Source organism: Haliotis asinina, chromosome 1 (genome assembly GCF_037392515.1).
Source record: "Haliotis asinina isolate JCU_RB_2024 chromosome 1, JCU_Hal_asi_v2, whole genome shotgun sequence".
NCBI classification, from domain to species: Eukaryota; Metazoa; Mollusca; class Gastropoda; order Lepetellida; family Haliotidae; genus Haliotis; species Haliotis asinina.
Window position 1 is genome coordinate 3,198,052 of NC_090280.1, and position 25,258 is coordinate 3,223,309.

The 25,258-nt window shown below is 40.9% G+C and overlaps 1 protein-coding gene across 1 annotated transcript in view; it reads right to left on the reverse strand.

The window, feature by feature from the left end:
* LOC137286317 (hemicentin-1-like) overlaps window positions 1–24,068 on the reverse strand; it is a 60,119-nt gene extending 36,051 nt beyond the window's left edge. The window contains exon 1 of the mRNA XM_067818111.1: window positions 23,830–24,068. The gene's annotated coding sequence lies outside the window, so the exon portion shown is untranslated. The remainder of the gene's footprint in view (window positions 1–23,829) is intronic.
* Between the last annotated feature and the right edge of the window lie 1,190 nt (window positions 24,069–25,258).

Below are 25,258 nucleotides of genomic sequence, written 5' to 3' on the forward strand. Positions count from 1 at the left end.
AGTATTCGCGTTGCCTTGCCAACCGATCCGAACAAAATAACTGCTCGACCGTCACGATGTGGCCTGTTTCAGTTGCACCATCGCCATTTACAGTCCCTTACATTGTTTGTGTTCAGCAATGTCTCTCACATTGTTCAGCTATTTTCTGTCCTCGAATAGTGTCCTGGGTTATTCTGGATATCTAAATTTATAATTCTCAATCTGGATTATTTGATGCCGTTATAGCTGTGGTCCAATTTGAATGACTCGACTCTATAGAAGAATATGCGATAAGCATGACTAGGATCCAGACAAAACCCTATTTCCATAAGACCAAATGTCCATCGACAATGCCATCTCTTCATCGACAAAAACCACCTCTTCATCGACAAGACCATCTCTTCATCGACAAGACCAATCCAAAGATACGAAGACCTATCTATCGACAAGACCACCTACCGATCAACAAGGCCATCGAACCAGCGACAGAACCACCCATCCATCGTCAAGACCATCTAACCGAGACCATTTACCATCGACAAGAACATTTATCCATCAACAAGACCACCTATCCATCAACAAGACCACCTAACCATCAACAAGACCACCTATCCATCAACAAGACCACCTAACCATCAACAAGACCACTATCCATCCACAAGACCACCTAACCATCAACAAGACCACCTAACCATCTCCAAGACCACTATCCATCAACAAGACCACTATCCATCCACAAGACCACCTAACCATCAACAAGACCACCTAACCATCTCCAAGACCACTATCCATCAACAAGACCACTATCCATCAACAAGACCACCTAACCATCAACAAGACCACTATCCATCCACAAGACCACCTAACCATCAACAAGACCACCTAACCATCAACAAGACCACCTATCCATCCACAAGACCACCTGTCTGCAGCCAGCAGGTATTGGGTCTGTTTTGATGAGCACGACTGGGCCATTTGCATGTATAACTTCCCATAACCTAATGTGAATATATGGATAACTCAAGAAAACAAACGCAGTACTCACGTACAGCTAATGAACTGCGAGATTGTACACCGTTGTTATATAGAAATATCAAATTACAGTCGCTTACGTCATTTGGCACCGTGAAGACAGATTGATTTGGAACATTAAAAGCAATCTTTGAAGAAGTGTGGTATGACAACAGGCGTTGATATTGTGCATTATTGGTGTATATGCTAACACAGACAGCACATGATTGAGGGACTGAAACGCCGTTGTCAGGAGTTTTATCTTCACACTTCCCTTTTTAATCAAACGTCTGACTGTTATGTAATCACAACACAACACGCCCCTCCAGGGCTTCATGTATAACTGAATAGAAGGGCTCGTACTCGGCAGTCCTTGACTTGATGGGGTGCACATGTTCACCTGTAACTAGTACAAGCAAAGACACGTTATGGTAGATATTTCAATATTTGCCGCATCAGTGACGGACGAAATGGTTTGGTTCAGGTTTAAACAGATTCCGTAGGATTGTTTGAACGATCCTGTTACTTATGTTCAACCAAATAGACATTGTCATGTCTTGTTTTGAAAGCACGGCCGACCGGATAAACAAAAATCTCCTGCATCACTGTTGTCCATTATAGGCTGGCACGATGTCGGTTACTGGCAGTGCTGTTATAAACTGTCTTAAAGCTAATGGTCACTCACTCAGCTACCGATGACACACTCACTGAACCATCAATCACTCACTCACTCAAGTACCCATCACTCACACATAAGAAGGGCGTACGAAGTCGTGTAAACAGAAGTCACTTTTTATGAGTCAGTGTTTGGTTGGTTATCCTGACACTGAAGTAAGACAACTTAAACATGTCATGCCACCATCTATCTTTAGTTAATGGATAACGAGTATCTGCTATTCCCAGCCGTGTTTCCGCCCCTACAAACTCAAATCCAAGACTAATAATAGTAATATTCCTTTAATGTATCACATTCACAGAAGGACAGATTGTCATTTCCGCCGCCGTTGTAGTCCTCACAACGTTCCCGTGTTGGTCCTGCCGAGTACGCAGTTCATCAATTTTGATAGCGTTGCACATGCCCATACGTTTGTCTTCGCAGGGATGTCGCTTTGAAGAATCTCCACAGAACATGTAAACCGCCCCGACATCACACGGCCAACAATGACATAATCGATTATTTTACTATAAAGTATGAGCAGAAACGAACACAGCGCTGAACAAATATTTGATCACTTTTAAGCGAACATAGCCCGATCCACAATCTGATGTGTCAGCGTTTGTATAGTAGGGAAAAACTAGATTTAACAGACTTACATATTTTGCTGTGAAGATGAAGCACTTGTTTAGGAAAACAGAAAATCCTATTGATAGAATTAAAGACACACACATATACGACTGTGCAAATACCTTAACTGTTTATAGTGACTGTAGTTCTGAAAGGAGCACACTGATCTGAAGAAACATTGAGATTTACAATGTGCGAAAGATGTTTGAATTATCTTATATTTTCACTTTGAATATATTACCGAGCAAACTTGTCGATGTTAGCAAATTAAAAGTCAACAGTGAATGCTAAACCGTTAAGTGTGAAAGTCATCAAAGGGAAATTACTAATAGAGAGGGCATTTCAAGAATCTCAAGCACCGACCAAACATATGATCCTTTTTCACACTACTGGGCAAAAGTAATTACACCATAAGGAACTGGTTTTACCAAATGATGACAACGTTGTCAAAACGTTACCTAGCTGAGAACAGATACAGAAAAATGGCAAACTTACCGGTCAAAGGCTCAGTTATACTCCGCCAACAAATACACGAACAGGAAACAACCGTGCTTCATTCTAGATCTCAGCCTAGCATTAATGTAGTATTAATGTAGTATTAATGTAGTATTAATGTAGTATTAAGAATATGCATCCTAACTTAACTTTATTTATAGAAACTCTGAAAGAAATACTTTTTGTCGAAAAGCATATATGCCAGCCCCAAAATTAAATAGAAAACTTCAATCACAAATGGAGAGTTCTATCCGATATTTTAAAGAATTTATATGTATCCATATATACCTGATGTCATTTTTACTGGCCTGTATATATTTATTATCATAATGTTGATATATTATCTGTGCATCATTTTTACTGGCCTGTATATATTTATTATCATAATGTTGATATATTATCTGTGCATCATTTGTCTATATGTACAACACATTTGTATACATAACACTGTAATCATGAGAACCAATTTAAAAAAAAATACTAGTACCTGATTAAAAACATAAGCAACTATGATGTAGTCAACATGACTTGAGGGGGGTGACCTTATCGTTAATGCCTTGGCACATGGGTGATCATGATAACAACTATAAGACTATGTCAGCTTCAGAACATCGCGGAAATTGGCAAGAAAATTACCTTTTTATTTTCTGAGTTTAGAGTTTCACCAGTACCTCGTCACTGTATATGTCAAGTATATATATAATACGAAACACAAGCCTGCCTTTTGATATATAATCACTTGTGACGATAAAGAGTCATTTTGGATCACTACTAGTGCCCTCTGCTCATTACGGGTCAGTTCGGAAGACTATTTGTGCCCTCTGACCATAAATCATTACTGGTGATTTCTGATATCATCATCACTGGTGCCTTCCGACCATTTGGGATCATTTCGAACCATTTTTGGTGCCTTCTGACCATTGACTGGTAAATATAGAAAACATGTTTTTCGTTAAGGTATACAGAGCTAAGCACAGTCGACTTACGTCTCGGCGGTGACGGCATTCCAACAGTCGTCTATCGCCTCGTCTCAACATGTTCCGTGCGTTATACAAATCAAGGCGTGAACGCACAATAGCAACGCTCCTCTACCTGGTGATGCGCCCAAACACAGGTGGTCGCCGTCACACCTGACTAGTATTGACAGTGTAGGGTATTCTGTCGGCCCTTCATGTTGGATTACATTTGTAAATATTGCCACATTTGGCAAGTGAGTGAAGTATTTATGCTGTAGGAACGCATAAGGAGATATTCAAAGGTGATCACGAGAATACTGAATTTTATAGCGACTTGCCGATACATTAACCCGACTTCAGGCCGGCCAGGCGTTGTTTGTTACCCAGATGACGGGCGCCACTAACGGATAGGTAGCAATAAGTACGGTAACCATTTTCTAAGTTGGAGGGATTTCATTAGATGATCGTAATTACCTAATACTGTAATGATCGCTTTGAAGAACTGGTCTCAGAGTAGTTTATGTGTCTACCTGCTCCATGGTGTTGGGCTTCCCCGACATGAAGATATACAGAAGATATCTAGCTACTACAGACAGCTCTCTCACTGAAGGTATAGTCGGCAGAGAACCACACACCCCGCCCCACGTGGTGCAATCTGTCACCAACCTGTCAATCAAATCATATCTAAACCTTTCTAATGTGGCACAATTGTGGATCCGGTCATCTGTCGTGGTTACGTGTTTAGTTTCATCGTAAACCAATTGCATGGGTGTCAATACCTGGATAGTCCGGTTTAGATTATGTCCATATTGCCATCATATTGATTAATTCAAATATTTATAAACGAAACAGGGACCGACCAGAACAAGCCTCACCTACCATGTACAGGTGTCTCCAGACGGGGGTCTGTTTAACCGACTGCTCGGCATCACGTCCCGAGAGACCTTCCTAGGGTACAGTGAAAGCATTCCTACATTAACTGTCGCTTATAAACACTGAATGAACACCGACTGAGTGACACAAACACCAACATGGGTAGAACATCCTTTCATTATACTGATTTCAACAGCATGACTCCCCTCGCTACCGCCGTGCCAAATATGTCCCCACAGACACAACCATGATGCCTCTGTTTCTGTACATGACAGACTTGTCTTCCAAGATACGCCAAATTAAACACGACACCCTCTCTAGCATTATAGTTTGGAATCTGTGTTTGCTACAACACAAGCATTAATGAGTAGAACATACCCCAATCAGTAAATGTTAAAGATAATAGCTTCTTTGATATACATTTGGGTCGTGTTTCGGAACACACCTGTTCAGTGTGACCGCTGTTTGTGTCCTGAAGCTGTGTGTACTTTATAATCGGTCAACTTATGGGAAACGCCTGTCAGATAACACAGCTGTATTACTGGGTGGTCGTGACAGAATAATAAACATGCAGAAGTTCTGCCACTGTGACAGCAAGAAACAGACGTGAAAACAGTTATTGTGAGATCAGTGACCTTAGTGAGTGAGAGTTTAAGTTTAAACCAGTTTTAGCAATATTCCAGCAATATCATAGCGGGGGACACCAGAACTTGGCTCCACACATTGTACCAATGTGGGGAATCGAACCAGGGTCGTCGACACGACACGAGCGAATGCTTAACTTCTCGACTATCCTACTGACTGATGAAGTATAATGTTACTATCATGTACGTACAAACATCCCAGTGTAAGAAAGACATTAATAGGTTTACGTTCATAAGCAAAAGCACCGTTTAAGAGTCGTATTACCAACAGTAATGTAATGACATGTTACATCCCTACCTCGTCTCCGACTCTTCACTTAAATGTTAATCCTAAAGGTTTTCACTCCTGCCTTGAAATAGAACTTTCTGTAAGTACATTATAGTGCTGTCGTTTGTTTAAAAATGCGTCCCAGCAACCACGTCAACAAATATTACGAGGGAATTAATCCATGTTTTAACTATGTCCCGCATGAGTAGCTCTGTTTGATTCATCACGACAGTGAAAGGCAGGTTGACGAGGCGTGAGTCGAAGCTCATCTGGATGTGTTGGAGCTGGCGGTTTGTTTACAGTGAGGCAAGATGGCAACCGGCGTTCAGACGTTGGAGAAGATGTACAACGGTTTTGTTTGTTTGTTATTTGGTTGGTTGGTTGGTGAACATTAAATGCATCAATGCTGGATGATGATGCTGGATGATGGCGGGCTGTGAATAGTTAAATCGTGACCAAAGATCCGGGCTTCGAACACTGGCAGTCAACGAGTCTGATCCTTATATCTAAAGGCCAGGGTCGATGGTGGCGTAGGTAATTGTTGAAAGTGTTCGCTCGTCACGCTGAAGACATAAGTTCGATTCCCCACATGGGTGCAATGTCAGGAGTCCATTCCTTGTGTCTGCTTCCGTAGTACTACTGGGAATAATTCTGAGAATAATTCTCTGAATAATTCTTTTTACCCACTCTTACGTGCGACTGAAATTAACTGCTAGGGACCTATTGTAGTGGATTTGAGGGTTCTTTGTAGGTCGCATCAATATGTACAATCAACGATAGTCTGTGTCTCCGACAGAAATGGTAAATTACTTTCTTTCTAATATGAGAATAGATTTTATTCTTGAAGGATTAATATGTTACTGATTTATTGCCACTGAACGTGGTTTACGTTTGGCCTATAAATGCTTTACCTGTGACTGTACACGTACTAGTGTTGGAATTCAGATGAGAAAACAACGTCCTTTTTTACAATAGAACACTGAACAGAAACTGTATTTCAGGCATTCCACGCTTTCATGAGTCATGTCGCTTTCTTTTTAAAAACATGTTCGTTTGTTAAAATCAGTTTGGCTCCATCAACGATTAATACACGTCTTAAAATTAGATGGAAACACACTGTTCAGAGTTCTGGCAGATCTGTGATTTTAATGAAGATTTTCACAGTTTCAAAGTATTGGCAAAAATGAAACGTTCATGAAAAACAACGATTGTACAACAGATCAGTCAGTGCGGAGGGTGATTGTATCATGAACACAACGATTGTACAACAGATCAGTCAGTACGGAGGGGCGATTGTATCATGAACACAATCACGTGAGACGAGGTGTCGCCGTTGAGCGTCTCCACCATATCATACATCACTTAAAGAACGATTGTCTTCTTATTGTGACTCCACATATTTGTGTGGGGTGTAGAAATTCACTTGACAGGGTGATATTGCGAAATTAAAGACACACCGTCACTACAACAGACTCACGTATGACCACACACCGTGCCCCAGCAGGATTGTTGTAGCCAGTACAAGTTATCAATTATTTCTGTCTATCATCAAACATATGAAACGTCTCTTGTGTTGTCCAAGCTGTCAGCAGTAGGGTGTTTCTCAATGGCAGGCATGGTTGTGTGAGTTGAAGGATATGCGCTATTGTTAGTATATATGGTTAGTTCCACCCAACTGTTCACAGCATGTCTCCAGGCTAGTCACTTTAACTTCAAGTCTTAGTTATCTATATCAAATGTATGTCATACTATATATCTGAGCGTTTAAGCATATATATATGTACAATGTATGTGATACTATATATCTGAGGGTTTAAGCATATATATGTAATGTAAGTCATGCCATATATCTGAGGGTTTAAGCATATATATGTAATGTAAGTCATGCCATATATCTGAGGGTTAAGCATATATATGTAATGTAGGTCATGCCATATATCTGAGGGTTAAGCATATATATGTAATGTAAGTCATGCCATATATCTGAGGGTTAAGCATATATATGTAATGTAAGTCATGCCATATATCTGAGGGTTAAGCATATATATGTAATGTAGGTCATGCCATATATCTGAGGGTTAAGCATATATATGTAATGTAAGTCATGCCATATATCTGAGGGTTAAGCATATATATGTAATGTATGTCATGCCATATATCTGAGGGTTAAGCATATATACGTAATGTAGGTCATGCCATATATCTGAGGGTTAAGCATATATATGTAATGTAAGTCATGCCATATATCTGAGGGTTAAGCATATATATGTAATGTAGGTCATGCCATATATCTGAGGGTTAAGCATATATATGTAATGTAAGTCATGCCATATATCTGAGGGTTAAGCATATATATGTAATGTAAGTCATGCCATATATCTGAGGGTTAAGCATATATATGTAATGTAAGTCATGCCATATATCTGAGGGTTTAAGCATATATATATGTAATGTAAGTCATGCCATATATCTGAGGGTTTAAGCATATATATGTTTAAGCATATATATGCAATGTAAGTCATGCCATATATCTGAGCGTTTAAGCATATATATGCAATGTAAGTCATGCCATATATCTGAGGGTTAAGCATATATATGTAATGTAAGTCATGCCATATATCTGAGGGTTAAGCATATATATGCAATGTAAGTCATGCCATATATCTGAGGGTTAAGCATATATATGTAATGTATGTCATGCCATATATCTGAGGGTTAAGCATATATATGTAATGTAAGTCATGCCATATATCTGAGGGTTAAGCATATATATGTAATGTAAGTCATGCCATATATCTGAGGGTTAAGCATATATATGTAATGTAAGTCATGCCATATATCTGAGGGTTAAGCATATATATGTAACGTAAGTCATGCCATATATCTGAGGGTTTAAGCATATATATGTAATGTAAGTCATGCCATATATCTGAGGGTTTAAGCATATATATGTTTAAGCATATATATGTAATGTAAGTCATGCCATATATCTGAGGGTTAAGCATATATATGTAATGTATGTCATGCCATATATCTGAGGGTTAAGCATATATATGTAATGTAAGTCATGCCATATATCTGAGGGTTAAGCATATATATGCAATGTATGTCATGCCATATATCTGAGGGTTAAGCATATATATGTAATGTAAGTCATGCCATATATCTGAGGGTTAAGCATATATATGTAATGTAAGTCATGCCATGTATCTGAGGGTTAAGCATATATATGTAATGTAAGTCATGCCATATATCTGAGGGTTTAAGCATATATATATGTAATGTAAGTCATGCCATATATCTGAGGGTTTAAGCATATATATGTTTAAGCATATATATGCAATGTAAGTCATGCCATATATCTGAGCGTTTAAGCATATATATGCAATGTAAGTCATGCCATATATCTGAGGGTTAAGCATATATATGTAATGTAAGTCATGCCATATATCTGAGGGTTAAGCATATATATGCAATGTAAGTCATGCCATATATCTGAGGGTTAAGCATATATATGTAATGTATGTCATGCCATATATCTGAGGGTTAAGCATATATATGTAATGTAAGTCATGCCATATATCTGAGGGTTAAGCATATATATGTAACGTAAGTCATGCCATATATCTGAGGGTTAAGCATATATATGTAATGTAAGTCATGCCATATATCTGAGGGTTAAGCATATATATGTAATGTAGGTCATGCCATATATCTGAGGGTTAAGCATATATATGTAATGTACGTCATGCCATATATCTGAGGGTTAAGCATATATATGTAATGTAAGTCATGCCATATATCTGAGGGTTTAAGCATATATATGTAATGTAAGTCATGCCATATATCTGAGGATTTAAGCATATATATGTTTAAGCATATATATGCAATGTAAGTCATGCCATATATCTGAGCGTTTAAGCATATATATGCAATGTAAGTCATGCCATATATCTGAGGGTTAAGCATATATATGCAATGTAAGTCATGCCATATATCTGAGGGTTAAGCATATATATGTAATGTAAGTCATGCCATATCTGAGGGTTTAAGCATATATATGCAATGTAAGTCATGCCATATATCTGAGGGTTAAGCATATATATGTAATGTAAGTCATGCCATATATCTGAGGGTTTAAGCATATATATGCAATGTAAGTCATGCCATATATCTGAGCGTTTAAGCATGCAATGTAAGTCACATATGTCATATTTGGGATTTCACTTTCTTAGTAAAGTACAAATTCTAGTACTTTTTGTGGGGTTGAGTCCCATCCGGGATTAGAATCCGCACTCTCAGAGTCAGGCAACTAATCGCCAGCACAAAAAGTCAGCCGCCTAGCCCGCTCAGCCACCGCGACTTCCACAAAAATGAAAGTCGGACAACTGGTAGTCTAGACTGCGTACTTTGTGTACCCCTCTGATAAGTGTGAATTGGAGTATCTAATAAGTGTTAATGGCATCGTGTAATCATACACTGTATGTCATACTATATATCTGAGCGTTTAAGCATATATATACAATGTATGTCATACTATATATCTGAGCATTTAAGCATATACATCGTTGTCTGTCGATGTACACGTTGTCTTGTCTTAAGTATGTATTTCAGTATCTGGAAGTATATCTTCAAGTGTCTGTCAGTTTACTTCGATTGTCTGCCAGTGTGTCATTGGCCGTCTATAACTGCACCTTTAATTGTCTTTGACTATGTACATTTGAGTGTAGGTGATGATCAGCATATTGTCTGTTGTCTGTTAAAGTGTGTTTGTCCGTCTGTGCTTGTATCTGGCATTGACTCTAAATGTGTGTTTACTTGTACGCCACTGTCAGCAACATGCCAGCATCGTCAGGGTGGGGGCACTAGAAATGAGCTTCACACATTGTACCCGTAGTGGGTGGAAACCGAACACGGGTTTTTGGCGTGACGAGCGAATGCTAAAACCACAAGGCTAGCCCAACGCCCCTATAAATGAGAGTGTATGTCACTATATGTGTTTGGTTGTCTGTCACCACTCTTGCACATTTGGGCCTATCATAAGAGGTGACTAACGGGAGCAGGTAGTAAGGCTCGCTGACTCGTGTCATCGGTTCGCACTTGCGCAGATTGATGCTCATGCTGTTGATCACTGAATTGTCTGTTCCAGACTTGATTATATACAGACAGTCATCATATAGCGTAACATTGCCAAGAGCGGTCTTAAACAAGAACCAAAGAGTATGCCCATGAGTCTGTGCTTGAGTCACTATTTCTTTGACTGTCAGTGTTGGGAAGAGCCAGCCACATATATAAAGGAGGGAAATGGTGCAAAGATGCTTACAGAGACAATTCGTTATATATATATCGAACAGTCTGTGTAAGCATCTCTCCATGAAATCCTCCTTCCACCCCCATACGGCGGTGACGTAGTGCAGTGGTTAAAGCTCGATTCCCAACATCAGTACAGTATGTGAAGCCCATGGTATGGTATGGTATGGTATGGTATGGTATGGTATGGTATGGTATGGTATGGTATGGTATCCCCAGTCGTGATACTGCTGGAATATTGATAAAAGCGGTGTAAAGCTCACTCACTTACCGCATCTATATAGGGGAATCTGTATCATGTTATCCTCTCCTCTCTTACCAAACAGAACGTACCTTCACAGGACTCCCCTGGCTTCTGCTCGTTTATCAAACGTCTTAACTAACCACCGAAATAATATCCAAATCCTTGTAAGAGTTTACCCAGTAGATTAAACTAAGGGAAACTATCCACTGAACACTCTGCGGTGTTCAACAATTAGGAGGTAGGGAGATACACAGGCTGTTACTCACAGGAACAGAAGCAAAAACACTTTCCACATCCAAGTCGATTGTAGAGCTGTGACTATATCCCGAGTATATCCCTGTTTCAGCAGTATTACAGCTGCACGATGTTATTTGTTAAGAAATCGTGTCTGGACCGATGCGATCACAGAGCATGTATTAATGAAACCACTGTAAATCTGGACGAATGTCTTCATAACACAGTGACAGTCCTGTCTAGCTCCTGGTCCTCCCACTTCTCCTAGAGATCCTTCCTCGTCCACGTCCTCCAAGACGGACATGTACATGGGCTACCCAACTCCATTATGTGTATGACCTTGGGACATGTCCTTTAACCAATATGCCTTGTTCCACATCTTACATCTGGCACGCTGTGTGTATGAGGATAATCGTCAAAACGTCCACCACTCCTAGCCTCACTCCGGATTCCAGGTTATGTCCTTGTAATTAATGACAATCTGGAATACATGCTTCGTCTCAGAATTCAACATAATGATCGTTCGTCACCGAGTGTCCATGGATGTAGTCAGCTAATACAATAGACAACAGTCTGCATATCACCACTGAAGGGCGACAAATGAGCTATTATTAGCTTACCATAGGTGTTAGAATCAATAGCTGAGTGGCACACAACCAGGCACATTTCCACATGTATGCCCCTTATGTTACTTAAAATCATTAATATTATTTGACAAGGAGGCGACGCCGAACTACCTACTGCCGAGTCGATCACGGTCGAGCTGTATTTCAGAATACAACTGTTTTACTTCAGATTGAAAGACATGCATGTGTCGATCTATCAATCTATTGATCTATCGACCTATCGATAATGAAGTACACGCCCTCCTGACAGGAGCAGGATCAAGTGGATTCAGGAACGATTATTTCTGACAGTCATGGTGACATCTATATTTGATACTGTCATCATGGCATCTATACTGATATTGTCGTCATCATATCTCTATCTGATATTGTCGTCATCACATCTCTATCTGATCATGGCATTTATACTGATATTGTCGTCATCACATCCATATGTGATACCGTTATCATGACATCTTTATTGGATATTGTCGTCATGACATCTGTATTTGATACTGCCTTCATGACATCTGTATTTGATACTGCCTTCATGACATCTGTATTTGATACTGCCTTCATGACATCTGTATTTGATACTGCCTTCATGACATCTGTATTTGATACTGCCTTCATGACATCTGTATTTGATACTGCCTTCATGATCATCATTAGTATTATCATAAGAGTTATTAAATATTATATTCAGCAGCAAGACAGGGATGACATGACTGTTTGTATTTATACACAAGAAACTATCAATACACTTGAAGTTCATTGTTCATCATCACTATCATCATCATCATCATTATAATCATCATCATCATCGATGCCATCACCACCTTTGCTGTTAGTTTTGCCTGGTATTTGAAGGATATTTATAATTCTTCCGTCACTGTTACTTCCTACCTTTTAATCATAACTAACCCATGTCGCCCACTGGTGGTGCCGGGTCCTGTGTTGTGACCGGGAAGGTCTATGAAGAGACTTTCTCGTAGCTTCGGCTCACAGACTGATGTAGTGAAAGACGGCGCAATGTGCAGGCTTTTAGCTGTGAGCAAGCATCTTGAAAAGGACCTTTAAAGCCAGTTCATCCAACCTGACCTCTAAGTGTATGATTGTTGGTTGTACTTCAAAATGACCATCCCTTCCCCAACAAACCGCCAGCCAACCCTGTTCACCTTCTCTGACCACTACCCTCTCGGAGTCCCTTGTTTGAATCTTGTTCCATTACGGAGACAGGAGGATAGGAATCATCTTAATGCCTCAATGCTGCTTCCCTGCACACTTTAGTACAAAACTCGTCCCTAATCGAGGCACTTTCAGTACATGGTGACACACTGAACACCTACTGTGTCAGATCACATTGTGTCATCGACACACACGTCGTCCATCTGTTGACAAATCAATGCAGACTGTATAGTCGCTAGCTGTCTACATTCCAGTCAATACTCACTGATGTGGCTGAGAATGTATTATACGATGAACACCTGGCAAATCTGAACGAAGGAAATATCTTCAGCCTTTAACACCTTCAGCTGAGGCCTAAATGACAATTATAGTATTTATAATAATGCTAAAATCAAGACAATGTCCCTCCGGATGATGATGGTCGAGACTGGTATCACATCGCTGCCATATGTCTTGAATATACATGTCCAGGGCTTTGTTTACTGGTTTGTGTGTGTTTACGAACGGCTGTTCAAGCCACCCCTATAACTACGATACACATCTACCGTGCAGCGTCACACTGACGTGATAACCATTGGTGGATGGGCCGCTGGCAGCTTGAGTAAACACAGACAATCTCCGTGGTTGGTGCCACGTCAAGTAACGTGAGCGGCACGTGTGAAGCGGCAAAGCCTTTGCTGACGCAGCAGTGCTCGATTCAGAGTGTCAGGCATCGTGATCGTGTAGTCGCTCAAGTAGTCCTCTAATTAGGATTCATGTTTTTGTTTTTGTTTGAAAGCACCATGTTGGTGCTTGGGACTTTCACGAACCCTGTATGTGAACACACTGATCGCTTTAAGGAAAGAACAAGACCAAGTGTTCCTGGAGAAAATTCCCACGTCAAGATGAACGCAACATCTCTATACAAACCCTCTTACATAATCGAACAGGGCAAGTATCGATCTGTAATTAGCGCTTGGGAGATATAGCGCAGGTGGGCCCTGGGTTATTGCATACTTCCAAGTTCAAACACATGGAAATGTACGTGTTGGTCGATACTAAATAACAATCTCCAAGCAGCGAAGTCTAATGTGGAAAATCAGTTCAGTGAGATGGATTAAAGTGTTCACCACATCAAAAAACATGGTTCGATTCCGCTAATGGACACATTACCTCAAGTGCCGTGGTGTAACCTTAATGACATTATGCTGACAGCGGCGTCGAACCAAACGGACTCTTCCCACTCCAAACCAACTCGCGCTATATTCTCCCACCTGCCAGATGGTCTATATATTCGTCTAAGCGTGTCATGTCCGAAAGACGAGTCATTAGTTAGTGGTCATCTCACTCAAGCGTGTTGTAACATCTTACTGCCAGCATACGAGGGGATATAAACACGTTCTAACTATTGCCATGAATTTATTGAGATTTTTTATGGCAATCTGAAGGTAACATCAGTGATCCTTATGTAGTTAAAGGACTAGACACTATTCCTAAACACAAGTATGGAGAAGACTGAGTCTTATCAAGTTTTTGCACATGTTGCACTTGTTGCACTTGTTGCACTGCCCGATTCAAGAGGGGATTAAATCTGTTCAGATGGCCCATCTAATGATACTGTTGTGGGATGGAAAATGAATTTTCAGACCGAGTGTATGTCCCTCGCAGATCAGCAAAGAAGAGGACACAGTTAACGATACCAGTGAGGTCATCCAGGACTTAAGAGTGTTGGTTTTCCATGAAACATATGGTTCTATCCAGGCGGTCTGCCCTAGGTCAGGGAATGGTGGGAGAAACGTGTGACTCTCGATGATGGCGAGTTTGTAGCGAATTCTTAAGAACAAGACATCAAAGTAAAGTTTCTAGCTTAATACTACCTCGTAGTGATTAGAAAATGTGTATACACCCTCGTACTCATTCGTCACATTAAGACAACTGACACGTTTAAACGTTTTGTTTCACTTTGTTTAAATATGTCTAGATTTGTCATTTCAGAGCAATGCTCGGGACAGTTTGTTAGACTGTTAATGCATTTCCCACCCTGTGTCTATGACGTCTCATGTCGTTATGCGATATTTACACAAATGTGGCTTAAGTGCTATTTCCATCATGAAAAAATTATTTTTACTGCTGCAATTCCGACCGGTATACAAAACACACTAGTGATGACTATTACGGCAAATGGGAGGTTTGAATATTTCATAAACCTGGCCATTCAAGCAGCTGATTGCCATAACAGCTGAATAATGCAAACCATTTCATACAGTCGATACAGTCGTGCAAGAAAACATCGAATACAGGAGTGAGTGAGTGAGTGGCGGTTTACGCCGTTTTTAGCAATACTCCAGCACTATAACGGAGGGGGACACCAGACATGGGAAGTGCTCATTGTACCCAAGTAATACTCCAGCACTATAACGGAGGGGGACACCAGACATGGGAAGTGCTCATTGTACCCAAGTAAGGAATCAAACACGGGTCTTTTGCGTAATAAGCGAAAGCTTTAACCACTGGGCTAGTGTTACTGCTAGTGGTACAGCTAGTGTTACTGCTAGTGTTACTGCTAGTGGTGCTGTTACTACCACAACCAGGTTCACTGTCTGCAACCACCACTATCTGCAACCACCACCATCTGCAACCACCACCATCTGCAACCACCACCATCTACAACCACCACCATCTACAACCACCACCATCTGCATCCACCACCATCTACAACCACCACCATCTACAACCACCACCATCTGCATCCACCACCATCTGCATCCACCACCATCTGCAGCCACCACCATCTACAACCACCACCATCTGCAACCACCACCATCTGCATCCACCACCATCTGCAACCACCACCATCTGCATCCACCACCATCTACAACCACCACCATCTGCAACCACCACCATCTGCATCCACCACCATCTACAACCACCACCATCTACAACCACCACCATCTACAACCACCACCATCTGCAACCACCACCATCTACAACCACCACCATCTGCATCCACCACCATCTGCATCCACCACCATCTACAACCACCACCATCTACAACCACCACCATCTGCATCCACCACCATCTACAACCACCACCATCTACAACCACCACCATCTACAACCACCACCATCTGCAACCACCACCATCTACAACCACCACCAGCACCATCACTGCTTCTCATCTACTGCTACTACTGTGCACTTAAAATAAAACAACCCAATCTTTATGATTAAGCCGATTAGGTGTATCGGAAAGTCATGCTCACCGTCTTGGCTGAAGGTTGATCATGAATCACCGTATTGTATGGTGCAGACGTGTAGCAGGGCTACAGTACGGTGTTAAACACAAAGCTGACAAAGACAAACAGTTAAATACTGCTCACTTAACTCACATATACACATCACACAGATATTTAACAAACAAACCGTATAGTATTAAACTAGTGATGCCGTACTTGAAACACACAAAAAAGCACCACAAAAGAGAAGCAGTATGTTTCGAATACCATAAAACGTTTTAACCTAAGCTTTGACTCTACTCAGTTCCGTCGAGACAGCCATTACAGCAAGGTGAAGGTCACCATATCCTTAATGCGTATTGTCACGTCAATGTCAAAGATCCCAGCAGCTCGAATTACATCAGCTATAACGTTCGCTCGAGTGACACTACGGCTGTATTGTAAATAATTAAGGCGACACGAGCATGTTGTATTACTATGGCTGATGGGGCTATAAATATTTATATCAACACAATCTTGGAAGTCATTTTGTCCACATATTCCACTTTAGGGAACTTCTTAACTTAGTTTGGTGTTTTCCTGTTACGGGACTAACATTAAATGAGGGACAAACGAAGGTACACCGAGGTATATTCATATAACTGACAATCGAAATAAAGGTCTAACATTGGGTGATACTGGATAAACCATATCTCCTCCCAGCATCGGGCTGTTACATGTACCCGGTAGCTAGTTAATGGCCTGTGAACATGTATTGTTTCCGTGTACACCTGACAAGAAACAACTTTCAAACCATATTAGGCGCCGGTCTACCATGTTTAAAGTTTTATAGATGAAAAAATGATTTTGAAAAAAATGGCGTGTTTATGCTGGAAAAAAGCAAGGCTGATGACTTTGAAATACATGAAGGTAAGTTTTTGCCGTCTTCCCTCGGTTCATGCACAGTCATGGCATGGTTCAGTTTAGTGTATAACCGAACATTGTCTCCAAATTTTACCCACGACTTATCCTTGGGGCAGCGCTCGCTCCTCGCGCCAATGGATCGGGTTCGATATCTACATGAGTACACAGCCTAATTCACACGCTCTTGATATTCACTACACGACGTATTATATTTTCTACTAATTCAGCCCACTCACAGGGTTTACCTGTAAGGTAAATCTGAGTGGCTGCAGTAAGGTATAAATCCAAGGAAAGATTCTATCTGTTATTGAAGTTGGTTGTTATTGTTAAGATCCATTCGCCGCTATCAATGGATGTATACATGATCCCGTTATACTGAGGGTGTTTACTGCACGACCATTTACCTGATGAGTTTCTCTTCTGTAACAGAAGCAGTATACAGGAGACATATTCAACCTTGCGTGAAGGTTGTTGGTAACTCATACCCTATTACTACTACAGAAGATTTGCCGTGACACCGCATACTGCAGTAGGTCAGTCGCTGTGTGAGGAGACTTTGGTAGTGTCATTGCTGCCAGAAAGGAGGCAGTTTTCAAAATGTGAACATAGTGATTGATATTATGAAGACAGCAACGAAGGGGACTGATTACAGGGGTCAGGTGTGGATCGCCTGTCGAAATTTACCGGAATTACCACTCACTAGGTGGGGGAAAATCACTCACTAACTCTCAGAAATGTGGGTTGTTGGCAATAGTCACTATTGCATGACACGAACAAATATCAGATGGGGACAGATCGATAAATCGATATCATCCGAGCACACATTGCCAGGCTATAGGGGTCCATTGGTCATCAATCGTCAAGTGGTTGAAATAGAAGTTTGAATGTTTTATCGAGGCAGTTCGCAATGACAATGTAATGATGTTCAGAGAGAATCAATCAGCCTTTGTTGTGTACATTTCACCTGTCAGGCCTTGCGAAATAAACCTCCTTGTCGTGTTCGATATCAGTTAATCCAAGCAGTAAATATTGATTTTCAATTTACACGTGGAATAGAATAATACAACCGTCAGAAAAAGACGGCTATGTCAGACCATCGTTTTAAAGATGTGCATCGAGTGACGATCAGAGACTGGAAGAGTACCACGGGGGCCTAAATACTGTGTAGAATCGTCTTGTTCTCTGCTTCCATACGGGCTGCTTTCTCAGGTGTGGAGGCCTTGGACGGGTCAGGCAAACCTAACGGCTGGCGCTTGGTAACAGTAACAAACTTCAGCATGATTGTGAAGTGTATGTCTTAATATGTGATTGATTTACTTCAGTTAGAACTCGCAGATGCAAGTAAGCTTTGAAACTGTCAAACTAAACTATGTTTTGAGAATTAGGCAAGTCGCAAAAAAATCGTCACGCAAAAACGTGTGTTGGTCGCCACTCGCAAAAATATCGTGACGCAGAAACGTGTGTTGGTCGCCGCTCGCAAAAATATCTTGACGTAAGAATTTCGTGATATACTTTATATCCCAATAGAACACTCATCCCAAGAAACGTGAGCAATGTATTTTGATAAATGGATGGAAAACATGTGCTGGTAAATAGCATAGTGCTCTACCTTTATCACTCTGAAGATCTCGGGAGCTAGTGTAGCCTAGAATTTAACTGTTCGTTCGTCACGCCGAAAACCCAGATTCGATTCCCCACATGGGCACAATGTGTGGAGCCCATTTCTGGTGTCTTCCACCGTGATACCAATGGAATAGTGTTAGGTGCGACTAAAACCAAACTCACTCACTCACTCGAAATGTTATAGATGTATTATATTTCCTGTACAAACGTTCATAAAACGACATAGTTTTTCTTATAGCATCTTTCTATGCACGTCGGATATCCGTAAACACTGTTTTAACAAGTGCTTTAATAAAGTTATACAATCTGTGATTTTGTCAACATTTTGGCTATCATATTCAACGCCCTTATTGTCATAAGCGATTGATATTGAATTGTCCCTTTATTGCGCGTCTCGTTAACATCATGAAGGTCCAACAACGACATTACATACTCCACCAAGAGATCCGTATGTCAATATACACACAGTGGAATAGCTATTTTAAGGCAATCCTGCCATGAAAAGTCGGTGTAGCCAGGGGCTGTAAGTAGTGTGAGATCGGATAAAAGAGTATATTTAACACGAAACAACAACTGCTTCGCCTTCTTTGTTGACAATCACCACCGCGGCATGCGTCACCGTGGGCAACGGGAGTATTGTGTGTTGGTATGATTGAATATTAGGATTGAATGTCTCGTCGGGTGGTGGTTTGTAATTGAGACAGCAGGTGGAGATTGGGGGCTGGTTAGTGTGTGTGCTGCTGTGAAATTGTTGGTGTAGTGTGAGGCGGGGGTGGTGGCATTCTGTGTGGGCTGGTTACTGTGTGTGTGTTGGTAGCATATATACATACGTGCACGCACATACACACACATTTTGTATGCTGAAACATATTTGATCAGTCATCCGAGACTCACTCCTTCAGGTCGCGGGACGCAGTATGCGGCTGTCCACCTCAGTCGCCGCATGCTACAAGGACAAGGTCACCTGACCTGTGGGCTGTTGACCGTCAGATCCCAACATAACTCTTGAGGTCATTCTTTAAAGTTCATTGAACAAAGGAGTGCAGTTCATTGATGCTCACGTGATAGGAAAACTGACCCACCCCTTGTACGATTGCTGTGAGTGAGATACACGTGTAGCATTCATTGTTGTAAGTTTGTAAGTTGACCCATCGGAAAACAATGTGGCGAGTGAGTTAGTGAGTTTAGTTCTACGCCGCATTCAATAATATTATATATGGCGGACGTTTTTTAAATAATCGAGTCTGGACCAGGCAATCAAGTGATCAACAGCATTAGCATCGATCTACACAATTGGGATACGGTGCCATGTGTCAACCAAGTCAGCGAGCCTGACCACCCGATCCCATTAGTCCCCACTTATGACTATTGAGAGAGCGACAGTGTGAGAAAATTGACGTGAACCACGTTATGGAATCTCACTATGCCCAGACTATGACTCTAGTGGTTGACACACTGAGCATCCTCCCGCACTCCCGAGCCATTCCTATCGATTCCAGCCCTAGATGCTGAGTTGTTCTGTCCATGACCCCCCGGGAATGTCTGTGATCGGGAAGACAATCAATACAGCTTCTGTGTTCCTTGATCCGCTTACTGAGGTGACACAGTATGTGATAAGTAATCTCGATTAGGGCGAAGCTGATTAATTATCTAGCCATGTTTATGGATGGGTGATTACAGGTGACGTTAGCACTGGGGCGATTGGTAATCTTCATTAGGTATTGTTTGTAACCGCATCCAGCCCAGATTATGGATAAGCATGATCAAGTTTCCATGTGATGGTAGGCGATATCTATCAGGATCTGTTATTGCTTGATTGTACCATAACCCAGTCCGTGATAGTTTCGGTGAAACAGATCGTGTAAACAAGGTGATGTTTATTGACAGTGTTGTGACGTCATCGAGTTAGTGAACCATACCTCGAATGAAGATGTTTAACACTATGACATAAATCAACAACCATTGTGTTAGTTTTTACGAAACGCTGCCATCGTTTCCAATCTGTAGTCATGTCCCTTGTCAGGAGGATGGGGCCGACATATGGGTGATAGTTCTCCCTAATGGGGTGGGTCGTCACTTGTTCTCAGGCGTGTAAACAACAAGAGCCCAGAACCCAGCACCCAGCACCCAGCACCCAGAGCCCAGAGCCCAGAGCTCTGAACGTGACCGCATATGTGGCGGAACGTCTTTCAAACACAGAGGCTCGTCTTTCAAAAACAGACAAACTGTGGGGTTGCGCAGCATTGAGAAAATGACCATTCTTCTTATATGCGAACGAAGCGTGCAAAGGCTGGCAACATACTTCCCTCGATTCGGATCAAACAAAACTATTTCATGTCAAAATGAAATATCGCCACTATCAAAAGTATACACCCATTTCTTCACTGGCTGGTGCTCTCACATTTCCAACCCCATGTTGAACAATTACTCACGTGAAGTATTTTTTATTCTACATTTTAAGCGCAACTCGTGATAAACTCCAACAGGTTCATAATAAAATTAGGCAATGTGGTATTTCTTTTTAATATCTGCTTATTCTTTTTCCGTCATTCCATTCAACCGGAAGCTGGCAGGGGTAATTACAGGCATCGGGGGGCGTAATTCTGCACAACGCACCATTCGAGAAACTGACTTGTGAAGCCTTCACCGATTTACTTCACTTACATTCTACTGAACCGATCAAGCGTGTCATTACGAAAGTGAGTTTGAATGAGCTATATATCGTCTATATTTGGATACAGTGTTTGTGTCCTTGGAGTCGCTATGGTGTTGTCATGTAGAATTTTTCAATCGCATCTTCGACATGTTTACCATAGCAACCAAACAAAAGGACAACTGTTGATGAATACTGACTGTATATGATGCGTGTTATTCAAATGCTATGCATACACGTGTTGATGGTATGTGTAAACCATCAGACGTATCTAGTAAAACATACGAGAATGGGTGGGGTGTCCTTCCACCCTCGTAGAAATAGGAAATGTAAAGTAAACAGAAATATTTAACCATCTGACTGCAAATTAAAATTGGTGCTTGAAATATTACTATGGCTTGTATGCTTTGATAAATTACGAGAAGGAGACTTAGGGGAAAATTAGACATTTGGAACACCAAGAGAAGATCTTATAGAGAGTTTTAACTATGCATAATGTTTATATCTGTGTCGGTATTGTTACGAGTGTGTATTTTCTGTATATTTTTGTTATTAATTAAGTAATAATTATTATTGGGTCACAACGTTTAGTGTTTGTATAATAATTATGATGGGTCACATTTCGTTAAATAGATGGTCAACACTTTTAGGATTCTGGTTTTCCGGAAATTATCTGCTCTTGGTTTTCTATTTGCTACTTCCGGGAGATATCTAGAGATTTCTACAGTGTTGGCGATGGTCGTATGTGCCCGAACCTTCGGGAAATGACTGAATATATGTATAAAGGTTAGTTGTCGTGTTGAGACACGGACACACATTACTGGAGTAATATCTTTCTGCATCTGTCAACGCCTGAAACTGCTGTCAGACCGCTCGCCATGTTACATTCTGCATGACTGTTTCTCTTTCGCACTGAGACTTTGGTGAGTTTGATATATATATATATATATATATATATATATATATATATATATATATATATATATATATATATATATATATATATATATATATATATATATCTTAGATTTTGTCTCACTTGCATTGTATTTGAAATTGGTATTGTGAAATTGACTTCTGGCCTTGTATAACTTGCTCTCTTTGATAATAATAATACAGAATGGTTCAGGGGGGATTTCTTACATCATTTGTCACGGCACATTCTTAACCGTAACAGTATATAATAGATCCAGTCTCCTACCATAGTGGGTTAACTGAAAACTTGTAAAATAAGTCTTCTGGACACATTGTAGACCCTAGTTGTTTGTTGTAACATCAATACATGCTAGCCATGCAATAACTGAAGACCAGTTGTCCATTTGTCTGAACACATCTGGCTGATTATTTCATCAGGGAATGCCGATCTCTTGGACAGCACTGCACCTGTACTAGTCCTGCCATGAAAAGTCGATGTGGTCAAGGGCTGTAAGTAGTGTGAGGTCGGTAAGGATGAAAGAGTATATTTAACACACAACAACCGCTTCGCCATTTTTGCTGACAATCACTACCGCGGCCTGTCACTTTGGAAAAGAACGAACTACAAGTGTAGGTATACAACATGTTACCCAGATGCGTATACGGTTTGCTGACAGGTGTACCTAAATGACATTTCACAGCAAGTGCCTAAATCAATTTCTCGTAATAAGAGCAGTCACTCTGGAAAAGCAAGAAATGCACATGTACATACATACGTTCTACCCCGAGAGTTGACTGATAATTCACCATAAATAAAATCGCTACCAAAAACAATATCTCCTAATAAATCGCATCCACTTGTTTGAAGATATCACAGCCGCAATACGTCACTGTAGAAAATCTGGATTAAACAAATAAATATACTTGAACGTAATTAAGGAATGAACTAAAACACTTATAATATATTCTCAAGGTGAAATTCAGATTCAAGAATACTCGTCACGGGGAAAAAGGTGTTGTAAACACATGTATTGTTTGCTCCTAGAATGTAATTATGTACATCTGGTAACATTTCAAACTCTGTAACAAGATATCTCCATATCTATCAGCATGTTAGGTATCCAGCCAGAATCAAGAGTTTTCAGTGTTCAGTCGCCAGTCAACCCAGCAACAGTTAAGGCAGCAGTTCAGTACGTATAATGACATTTATGTAGAAATATAAGTCAGTTGTGGCCAATAACACAAATACATTGTAAAAACCCGTAAAATATTATTTCCGATGTAGAATAATATCCTTTCAACGTCAAATGTTCAGAATACAGTAATACTATACAACAGATCAGAAGTGAAAAATAGAGACACAAACACAAGGTGTGCCGTGACGACATGGTTTGTGTTACTGTCACCACACGGTGACCAACAACCTACCTGGTAACGCTCTGCCTCCACGTGCCGACAAAATAAAATTCCTGGAATCGATCACACTCGAAATATCCCAGCGAAATATCCACAGACACCAAGTATCTTGTTCCTGTGTGTTCGACAGCAACTCCTGGTGGGAGAATCAGCTCCCAGCTTTTCCCTTGTTAATCCCTTCTAAAGAAGTCTCCATGTAAACACTCGCCCTGTCTCAGCCTGTTCCGCGTTTTGTGGACCGCTGGCCATATGACAACGCGAGACTGGCTGAACGAGTTTCTGTTCTCTGTGGAATGTTGGCGGGATATATCTTCTCATTACCTGGCTCTGTTATTGTTTAGCGACCGGGTGGATAAAACCACAAGCGTGAATTGCGATCAATTGCTAATGTGTTCGGGTAGAGCTGGGTGAAGGAAGGTACACTCACGAAGGGAATCGTGACTACAATGAGAGAAGAAATTGCTTTGCGGGTTTACCTGTCTCGTTCCAGACAAATGTTTCTTTTCTCTAAATTGCATATGTGGTGTGTTGCTGTTTGCACTGAACAATGTCCATGCTGAATGACGCTGGTCTGTAAATAACATAGTCAGGACAGAGATTCCAGTGATCGACATCACGAGCATCGATCCATGGAATTGTTTTACGATGACATGTGTCCGCCATGATAGCAACCGTGGTCATTGCGTCTTCATGCATGGGTTACTGGGGACAAGTTCGAACCCGGAATCACCGCTGTTAGTTCAGTGGACGAGTAAGTGTCCAAGAATAGATCTAGAGGGGTTTTGTTTCAAACGGTTATTATTGCACTAATTAAAGAACCAACAATTTACTTAGACACTCCCTTCACAGAAATGATCCATATAAGCGCCCAAGTGTAACTTTGAAAGCTGGATATTGGCGCTACTAGTGGACTCATCTGTATTATATATTTTGTTGACAGTTCTGAACTCTTTTGAAAAAATAGAATTATCACAATTTTCGCAAGCAAGATGTTTTGAATTTTGGGTCATTTCTTTTGGAGTGTACTACAGTGGTGTGAGTCGCGCTTGTTAAGGCTGAAGAAGTACGACGGCACCAGAAAGTGGATTCAGGTACCCGTGACGGGATTCGAACCAAGGACCTCGACGTGAACAAGGCTTTATGACCAACATTTCTGGTCTTTGGAGAGATCACATAAACATTTGTGCATTTGGCCGTCAAGTATTGCTAACGAACACAAGAGAGTTATTATAGCTCGTGTCTCTGGTCTCTAATACCGGTGGGTTCATGGTGACCTTTGACCCAGCTGTTACGGTTGAATAACCAATAATCTTCAGGCAGCAGCCCTCGACAATGGTTGTCGTAGATTGGGAGAGACACTGTGGCGTATCGGAATACACATTCATTCATAGCCAATATAAAGAGGAGAATGCAGGAATTATACTTTTCAGCATAGCACCAT